Raw genomic sequence first — 10,997 nt, forward strand, 5'->3', positions numbered from 1 at the left:
AATATAACATATGTCTGAAAGAATAATACATGTCTGAAAGAATATACTACATGTATATGTCTTTCTTAAAAATAGCGCACAATCATGTAATCCAATGTTAAGGAAATTTATGGTTGAATGTCACGTGGTATGAGGAAGTGATGTGGGGAGTGTGTACGTCAGGTACTACAGATTGCATTACACTGATCCTCTCGAGGGTGAAGTTGGCTGGTTTGTTTAACGCCGCACTCAGCAATATTCCAGCTATATGGCGGTGGTCTGTAAATAATCGAGTCTGGACCAGACAATCCAATGATCAACATCTACGCAATTGGGATAGGATGACAATTGTCAACCAAGTCAGCGAGTTCTACCACCCGATCCCGTTAGTCGCCACGCATGGGTTGCTGAAGACCAGTTCTAGTCCGCATCCTCACGGGTCAGATGGTAACGTACCAGTATAGCCATGGTGAATCAGTAATCATGTTGTTTTCTTATGAAGCACTCGCCAATGCTCTTCGGAATGTGAGTGAGTGAGTGAGTGAGTGAGTGAGTGAGTGAGTGAGTGAGTGAGTGAGTGAGTGAGTGAGTGAGTGAGTGAGTGAGTGAGTGAGTGAGTGAGTGAGTGAGTGAGAGTGAGAGTGAGTGAGTGAGTGAGTGAGTGAGTGAGTGAGTGAGTGAGTGAGTGAGTGAGTGAGTGAGAGTGAGTGAGTGAGTGACGTTATACCAAATCCTCTATTTTACTGACTATCATGTCACGGAAATATTTCTCAGGATTCCTTCTACGCTTGTACTTTGTTGCTATGTAAATATGTAACCAGTTATATCTGTGACGGAATGTGTTACACGTTTCAATGTGTTCTCAAGTGGAATATGGTTGCACGTTTCAAATGGTTATCTGGTTGAATATGATGTTTTCAGTGTGTTATATGGGTCTAATATAATTATGCTTTTAAAAGTGTTTTCTAATGAAATATGGTTGCACGTTTTCAAAGTGTTCTCTAATGGAATACGGTTTCACGTTTTCAAAGTGTTCTCTAATGGAATATGGTTGCACATTTTCAAAGTATTCTCTAATGGAATATAGTTGCATGTTTTCAAAGTGTTCTCTAATGGAATACGGTTGCATGTTTTCAAAGTGTTCTCTAATGGAATACGGTTGCACATTTTCAAAGTATTCTCTAATGGAATATGGTTGCACATTTTCAAAGTATTCTCTAATGGAATTCTCTAATGGAATGGAATATGGTTGCACGTTTTCAAAGTATTCTCTAATGGAATATGGTTGCACATTTTCAAAGTATTCTCTAATGGAATATGGTTGCATGTTTTCAAAGTATTCTCTAATGGAATATAGTTGCACATTTTCAAAGTATTCTCTAATGGAATATGGTTGCACGTTTTCAAAGTGTTCTCTAATGGAATATGGTTACATGTTTTCAAAGCGTTCTCCTGGGGAAATTCGTTGGCCCTGCAAAGGGCCGTTTGACGCACAGCTAAATGTCACGAGTATCAAAGTATTTCAAAGAGGTCACAGGTGGAATATGATTGATGTTTCAAAGTCAGGGTGTCGTTCGACACACACGTAAGTGTAGCAAGTATCAACCGTCCGTAGTTTAGCTGGCCAGCTCCATCATGTCCCAGGCTATCTTCTCAGCATAGTTGAAATACATGTCCCGGACACCCTCGATGACGGCCAGACGCAGCCGGAGGTGGTATCTGTAACTTCGGCGGTTCACTGCCAGCGCCCTGTCGTACCGGACCTGCGACTCGTCCAAACGCTCATTCAACAGATGGACTTGATTTACAGCCCACTGGAACCTCTTCCGTATCTTCTTCAACTTGGTCTGACGACGTGTTCTGGAGGCGATGGTCATTGTCACTTCTGTTCCGTGGAATGGACGCTGATGATGTGGATCTGAACTGTTGTTTGCGGCCTTTAAACTGATTTCCCTGTTGTTTGTGTAGCATCTTGATCGAAGCCAGTGGATGATGTGTTGAGTAGCTGGTGTCACCCTCTGCCACCGTGGACAGTGATGTTTGTATAGCAACCTGCGTATTGAACATCATTAATCATTTATCAAACCTATGCGAATCTATTATATAAGTATGGACAGATTTTAGTATAAAAGAATTGATATAAGTTTATTTGTGATTGGATTCCATTTAAGACAGAACTTAAATTATATCCATGTACATAAAAATACATATGATATCTGATGTTGGAATAATTAGGACAAGTAAAGAAGTAATGTAAAGTATCCTCATAGGGATGGCCACAAGAGCAGAATGGATCAACCGAAATATGCCGTTCAAACATGTGCGCATTCATATCACTACACCCAAGTCTGAGGCGTGAGTGGATAATTTGGCAGAAACACGTACCAAAGTTTTTATCAAAAATATCAAAAGTAAGTGGTTTTGATGATTGTAATACATTTTTGAACTGGCCTATAGTTTCAAATATCATACATATTCTCAGGCAAATCATTCCATTGTCTTATTGTATCCGGTAAAAACGAATTGCTATACAAATCACTACGACATCTTATAGTTTGAATGTTGTTACTGTTTCTTAATCTATGGTCACTTGACTGTGATGTTGTTAGCTTCCTTATAAATTAAATCATGAGTTGTTCCCCTTACTGATCCGCAAATCATCCGCAGAACATCTAAATGTAGATTTTCAATAATGTTTTCTTTTTCTTTAGTACAATTATCCCAAAGGTGCGAACAGTAATCGAGCATTGGTAATATGTATGACTTGTACATTTGCTCTAATGATTTTTTAAATAATCTATATTTAAAACTACGTATACAATTTACCAATGGACGAACCTTTTTGACTAATTTACCAATATAGGAGTTCCATTTACAATCTGATTGTGAGGTTACTCTTAGGTGTTTATGGTAGCTGACTTAAGTAATGTCTACTCCTTGCATTTTTAGTCTAGGAGTTGGAAATTGATTACCGGCATTTCTGCGAGTGAATAAAACAGCTTCAGTCTTAGTGAGTGAGTGAGTGTAGTTTTACGCCGCTTTTAGCAATATTCCAACAATATTACGGCGAGGGACACCAGAAATGGGCTTCACATAGTGTACCCATGTAGCGAATCGAACCCGGGTCTTCGGCGTGACGAGCGAACGCTTTAACCAATAGGCTACCCCACCATCCCTTATCAACAATAACATATACCGAAGTATCATCGACAAAAAGACGAATGTTACTAGTGATACCCTCAATGATATCATTTATGTAAACTAAAACAGTAATGGCCCAAGTACAGATCCTTGTGGCACCCCAGCAGTGACTTTCTTTAGATCTGAATTAGAATCAAGTAAGTTACCCTTAATACCATAAGCTTCTAATTTCACTATGATTCCCATATGCCAAACATTGTCAAATGTCTTGCTTATGTCACAGAAAACTGCCCTGACTTCCTTGCCATAGTCTAATGCACGTAGTATAAAATCATACAAGTATGGCAGTTGGTATACAGTACCATCCCCAGGCATGAATCCTGACTGCAAATTGGTCAATACGTTATTATCCTATAAAAGAAGTTAAACACATGTTTAAAAAGCACATTTTTCAAATACCTTTGATAAGCAGCTGGTAAGAGCTACTGGTCTGTAGTTTATATATTCATTATGAATAGGAATGACAGGAACTTCCTTCCACATTGTTGGAAATTTACAATATGCTAATGATAAATTGAATGTATTAGTAAGAGGAATAAAAAGGGATGGAACAATCATTTTGATAAATCTGTTACCTATTTTGTCTGGTCCACTGGCTTTGGAAATATCAGCTGATAATAGGATGTCTCTTACTTCTTGTGTAGTCAATACAATACACTCAAGTGAAGTCTTTACTTTACATTCAAGTGTAGGAGTCTCCTTATCAGGATAATCAACTGTGCATGGTTAACAAAATACTCATTAAATACATGTATATTTACTTTATCTTTGCTATCATTGATCAAATTATCGCTATGAACAGTCGAAGAAAATTTCTTATCTTTTTGCGGTTATTCTAGTAGCATCCGTGATTAGTTGTCGAAGGCCGTAGTAACTTTGTGTATAGTCTATCTTTTGATTATTGCCATGCAGAATATCAATATTGAAATCACCGGTTATAATTGTCTGCATATTAAGATCAACTGCGTTACCTATTGATTCATCAATCAAATTACAATATTCGGAGCTCTTGTCGGCGCGATATACAGGTCCAATTAAGTAGTTATACTTGTTTTACATTTAATCTGTAACCATATCGCCTCAAGCCCGACTATATTTAAATCACTCATCAACAACGCACAAAGTAAAAGTCTAAAGACTTTGTATATTTCCTTTATTCTTCCAATCTTTGATTACTGCGATCAAATTTGTGGTGCTGTGAAGGGTACAAATCATCAAACACTATATAATGAAACTGTGTTCACTTCATTAGACATAAGACGGTACAATCATAAAATTGTTTTATACTTGTTTCAGATTTGACGCCCGAATATTTATCGGAGCTCATACCTCGTACGAGCCATCGCTTATCACTTTATGAAACAAGAAATTCTAACAATATTCAAGTTCCGAATTGCCGTGCGGAATTATATAAAAGGTTTTCTTGCCGTCTGCTATTGTTGAATAGGAAAATCTCGATGAAGCTATAAAGGATTCCGAATCGTATTCAACAATACAAAAACAGATTGCATATTGACAATAGTGAAATTGTGCAGAAATAATCAAATTTTGCATTGTCGTATTAGATTGGGATACAGCAACTTAAATGGTAATAAATTTGATAGATTGATTGTCAATGAGTCACGAAGTCCGTGTGGTCATGCGTAGGAGGATGTACATCATTACCTATTTATATATGTATCCCCAAATTATGCAGATATTCGTCATGTAAGCTACTTCTATGTCAATGGTCACAACTTGAACACTGTATTATTTGCCCATAAGAACTTATCAAATCATGGCATAACAAAAATAATCCAATCTGTTCATAAGTTTATATCACTAAGCAAACGTTTTACGTGAAAATATCAGTATGTCACAATGTTTTTTCTACACGAACGTATAATACTTTCCGATGTAAATATCCTGTTGTAATATGTATTCGTTTGGTGAGAGACATTAATATAAGGGAAACCCTCTTTGTCAGTCCCACTGTGCATGCCTTAAGTACAAGAATAAATATTGTTTAAACTACTCTTGGAGAATTAAAAAATGAAGTAAAAGAACACAACACCAGTGAAATCTACTTTATACTTTTCTATGGTTCAATCTAAATGGGGATAAGTTTACCAGATATATATCTGATAGTCCTGAATGTAACTGCGGGCATCACACCGAAGGTGCGCTTCATTTCTTCCTCATCTGTCCCACATTTAACGACATAAGATTAAATGTATACTTCCTTACTGGAGGGTTTAATTTGTCTTCAATTCTATATGGTCATTCGGGCTCATCAGAACAGGTAAATCTGGAACTATTAAAATCTGTACATAACTATATCAGAGATTCTCGCAATTTACCTAGCCTACTTTTGTGGTATATGCCGTGCCTTGCTGATATCTTGACATCACAACAGCTACTAAATTTTAAACTGAGTCTACTTGCCTACAACGATTCTTTGTAAATTGCCACACATTATGTTGTCAGTATTGTCCTTGTAGATTCCCATTATGTTTTGCGCCCAGTTCATGTGTACGTTACTGTCTATCCATTGGCGGATCCAGAGGGGGTTCAGGGGGGTTCGAAACATACACCCCACCCCCACCTTGAAAATGACTTAAGACCACATTGAAGATTTTTTTTTGCGTTGGCGGAGCGGGGGGTTCGAACCCCTGAACACCCCCCACCCCCCCTTTCGAAATTCCTGGATCCGCCCATGCTATCATTATTATTAATACTATTGTGCTATTGTTAGGGAGCGGCATTGATATAAACATGCTTTATGCTTGTTTGCCAATCCCGTCATGATCACATGAATAAATGGTTAAACCAAACAGCGGTACAATTCAGCAGAAAAGGTGTTTTGATGATAACGATGGAAATTTGTTGCGTAAACATCACCAAGCTGTTGCAAATGAGCAAGAGTGTCCTCTTTCCGCAAAAGCTTATTCCAAAATATAATATTAATAATTCCTTTAGTATTCGTAAGCTTTGTCAATAAAGCGACAATTTACTGTTAAAAGTTGCCAAATGACTTGTGGGTTTGTTAAAAAACAAAAGCACCAAGCAGGTAACTCTGTCACGTAAAGTTGGGTTATCATTTGTGCCTTGTGACACATGCAGGACACGTGGTATAATATAACTGGGATAGTGTTCACAAACACATACACAACATTAAGGTTAGGGCGGAGGAATCAAATTTGTGCTCTGACAATTAATGGAATAATCATACAAATTAAATTGGCTGAAATGGGACTTTCTAGCCTGTGTCTCGATGCCTCTAATCGAACCTGTTTCAAATCACGAGGAAAGGTGACAATATTCCGAGTCATCGGTTTGAATAAAATATCCATGAAATGTAAACCTTTACAGATATTGTGCTTAATGTCAGTAGCAGTGAAGGCAAGTGCATGGCAGAACATTTAAAATAAAACATTGTACAAATTATGTATGTAAACAATTTTATTCAGCGTCTTCAGCTTCAACACTTAGGGAAGCCAGTGCTGACTTTGATGCGAGACAACACTAACTCACCATTAAACAAACATCACTGTCCACGATGGCAGAGGGTGACACCAGCTACTCAACTACAATCCACTGGCTTCGATCAAGATGCTACACAAACAACAGGGAAATCAGTTTAAATGCCGCAAACAACAGTTCAGATCCACATCATCAGCGTCCATTCCACGGGACACAAGTGACAATGACCATCGCATCCAGAACACGTCGCCAGACCAAGTTGAAGAAGATACGGAAGAGGTTCCAGTGGGCTGTCAATCAAGTCCATCTGTTGAATGAGCGTCTGGGGGAGTCGCAGGTCCGGTACGACAGAGCACTGGCAGTGAACCGCCGAAGTTACAGATACCACCTCCGGCTGCGTCTGGCCGTCATCGAGGGTGTCCGGGACATGTATTTCAACTATGCTGAGAAGATAGCCTGGGACATGATGGAGCTGGCCAGCTATACTGGGCGACATACGGACGGCTGATGCCCGACACGTCTACCTGTGCATCAAACGTCACCACAGAACTCTTTAATGAAAGGTGCAAACACACCAGGACGATTAGGACGGCTGAAACTCGCCCCGTTTACCTCTGCTTCAAACGGCCCTTTTCAGGGCCAACCACATTTCCCCAGGGAACATTTTGAAAACGTGCAACAATTTTTAGTCAGACATGCAACCATATTCCATTTGAGAACGCTTGTAAATGAAATTACATTACTTTATCACAGATCAATTGGGCACGTGCATAACTAGGGACAAACGTAGATGAATCCTTCTTAAGAGGTATTTCTGTGACAATAATGTAATCCTAATGTTTTAAGGTATCCACTGATGTTGTAAAATCCACCCAAGCACAATCCATGGCATGGTTTATGTATGTTTTTAGCATTAATGCATAAAACATTTTTCAGGTCAGATATTTTCAGCCATAGTCTTGAAGGACCAGTTTTCTCGGCATCACAATTTCCGACACGTGGTCACTTTTATATGGAACAAGTCCCAGTTGTAGAAAAGGCCACATAACCCGCAGTACAAATGACAATTAAACTTTATGTTACCTGTTTGGTTCTTTTGCTTTTTTAACACAAACCAGTACCGCAAGAAATCTGGCAACATTTACAGTAAATTTTAGTAGCTTGACTGACACTGCTTAAGGCATTATTGATATTATATTTTGGAATAAACATTTGTCTCTCTTTCGCAAAAAGAAGATACTCGTACATTATTTCCTACTCATTTAAAATGGTTTATGGACAAGAAGTCGACCTTTTGAAATTTCGCTATGGACACGAAGTCGACCCCAGGTAAACTTTGATATTAAAGGTGTTGCTGGAGTCACGCTAACCCCATAGTAAGAGTTGTTTTAAGATTTTCGATAACGTGAGCATCGCGTAAAGCGTGAACAAAGTTCACTCACATAGTTTACTCAAATGTCAGCAGTGTCATCATATGAGAGCTTGGTAATGTTCACACACCAAACTTTCATCATTATAATCAAAAACACTTTTGCTGAACTGTCCACTTCTAAACATTTCATGAGCTAATTGTTTAACATATTTCACAGCTAATAATGATTTGTGAGATTTTTAAATGCTAAAGAATTCACTTCAAGTATAGAATAACACTTCTGATATGAACACTTCTTGATTTGTTGACTGGATGTGTATATAATAAATTCTGCGTCTCCATCATGCTGACTTATCCATACCAGTCCAAACTCATATGTTAGTAGTTATTTGCTATATTTAACGTCGCACGCACAACTAAAGGTATTTCGGCGACGGGGTAGTACACTTATTAAGAAATGAGGGGGAACAAAAAAAAAATAAACTCATATGGATAAAGCAAATATTTTATATGTCGTTCAAGTTTGACCGGACCCGTGAAGATCCGGGGTAGAATAGGTCTTCAGCAGGTTTATGCCCGGACTGTCGACAACAAGAAATAATCCGTCCAAATTACTTGTCGACAGTCCGGGAAAAGGGAGGTGATGTTCTACATGAGTGACTTCACTCCCAGTGTCATCGAAATTAACAAACCAATTAAAACAGAGTGTGATATATATAGTAGACAACATAGTTATTCAGTCAATATAACAACATGCATGTATCATATGTCACACAATATAACATATTTGTATATATATTTCATAAAGCTCACACAATATATTTGTGTGCGTGTTTTATATAAACAAGTGATTTCTGCAGGTGTATAAGTAATAAATATATAAAAGATGAGTCCAGTTATTTCTTCTTGCCAAAACTCCTTTATATTGGTTGACACATGTCATCGTTTCCCAATTGCGTAGATCGATGCTCATGCTGATGATCACTGGATTGCGTGGTCCAGACTCGATTATTTACAGACCGCCGCCATTTAGCTGGAATATTGCTGAGTGCGGCGTAAAACTAAACTCACTCACTCACTCAAGTTTTGACTGCCTTCTATTCATAATAAGAATAACATTTGATAACATTGGTAGGTATGTCTGTTCCGGATTCATCATCATCATCATCATTTGAGGTTTACGTCGGCTTCAGGTTGTAGCCTATAGCACCCTCATTCTTGATACCCTTATTCAGATATAACCTACATATCAAGCATGTTCAATCACTACATTAATCAGATAAGATTAACTCCAACATAGAAAGCAGCCAGTGCCCTCATTTACGCGAGACAATACCAACTCACTATCGCCTTTAAACAAACATCACTGTGCACGGTGGCAGAGGGTGACACCAGTCACTCAACTACAATCCACTGGCTTCGATCAAGATGCTACACAAACAACAGGGAAATCAGTTTAAATGCCGCAAACAACAGTTCAGTTCCACATCATCAGCGTCCATTCCACGGAACACAAGTGACAATGACCATCGCATCCAGAACACGTCGCCAGACCAAGTTGAAGAAGATACGGAAGAGGTTCCAGTGGGCTGTCAATCAAGTCCATCTGTTGAATGAGCGTCTGGGGGAGTCGCAGGTCCGGTACGACAGAGCACTGGCAGTGAACCGCCGAAGTTACAGATACCACCTCCGGCTGCGTCTGGCCGTCATCGAGGGTGTCCGGGACATGTATTTCAACTATGCTGAGAAGATAGCCTGGGACATGATGGAGCTGGCCAGCTATACTGGGCGACATACGGACGGCTGATGCCCGACACGTCTACCTGTGCATCAAACGTCACCACAGAACTCTTTAATGAAAGGTGCAACCCCATCACACCAGGCGACATTAGGACGGCTGAAACTCGCCCCGTTTACCTGTGCTTCATACGGCCCTTTTCAGGGCCAACCACATTTCCCCAGAGAACATTTTGAAAACGTGCAACCATTTTTATGTCACAACCAAACCAAGAACACTTTGAAACGCAAAATAGCAATGTTTAAGCCTCACAATGTGAGATCAGCCTCAACATTGTGAGGCTGCTTCTGCCAATGTGCCACTGTTCAGGCAGTTCTATGATAAGCCTATATCTGGCACTGGACAATTCGGAGAGACTTTATTGTTATTGGCTCAGAGTGATGTTGATGTTGGCTCAATGTCATGGTGTATGAAATATGCAAAACATAGTAATAGAGAAATTGCTTCTCAAAAAACATTCAAGAGAAGTCTTGAAAGTCTATGAAGAAAAATTAAGGTTAACATGCTGAAATCTTAACGTGTCGCCGTGACCTTGAAAATTATGGGAAGGTCACCAAAATCGACACTGCGCCTTCCCTATATGAAGCTTGGTGTCAAATATGAAGAAAATTCCGTGAACGCTTCTTGAGATATCTCGCTGACAAGCTTAACATGCAGGCTAACATGCTGAAATCTTCAAAGTGTTGTCGTGACCTTGAAAATTATGGGAAGGTCACCAAAATCGACTGGGTCCTGCGCCTTCCCTATATGAAGCTTGGTGTCAAATTGAAGAAAATTCAGTGACTTCTTCTTGAGATATCTCGCTGACAAGGCTAAAACGTTAAAGTCCGCTTGTGACCTTGAAATAACTGTGACCTTTCTCATACTGTGATGAATCTAGGTACCAAGTATGAAAAGAATCCAGTCAATGGTTCTTAAGATATTCCAATTCATACGTACGGCTGAAATAATTATTTCATGTTGACCTAGCAAATCTTGGATAGCAGCGATCTTGAGTTTTGTTATGTTTTATGTAGAACATATGATTTCCTCTAAACAACTTATGGGATTCTGGAATAGGGAGGTGGAATTATAAAATTAAAGAGACTTACCTGTAAGTTGAAGTTTAATAATAATTGCCCCGACCTATGGAGTACTGCTGGATCACATTCCCACACAGGGAGTCCCGTTTTACCAGAAGCTTTT

Source organism: Haliotis rubra, unplaced genomic scaffold (genome assembly GCF_003918875.1).
Source record: "Haliotis rubra isolate DU_JTF1 unplaced genomic scaffold, ASM391887v1 Scf656, whole genome shotgun sequence".
In the NCBI taxonomy this organism is placed as follows: Eukaryota; Metazoa; Mollusca; class Gastropoda; order Lepetellida; family Haliotidae; genus Haliotis; species Haliotis rubra.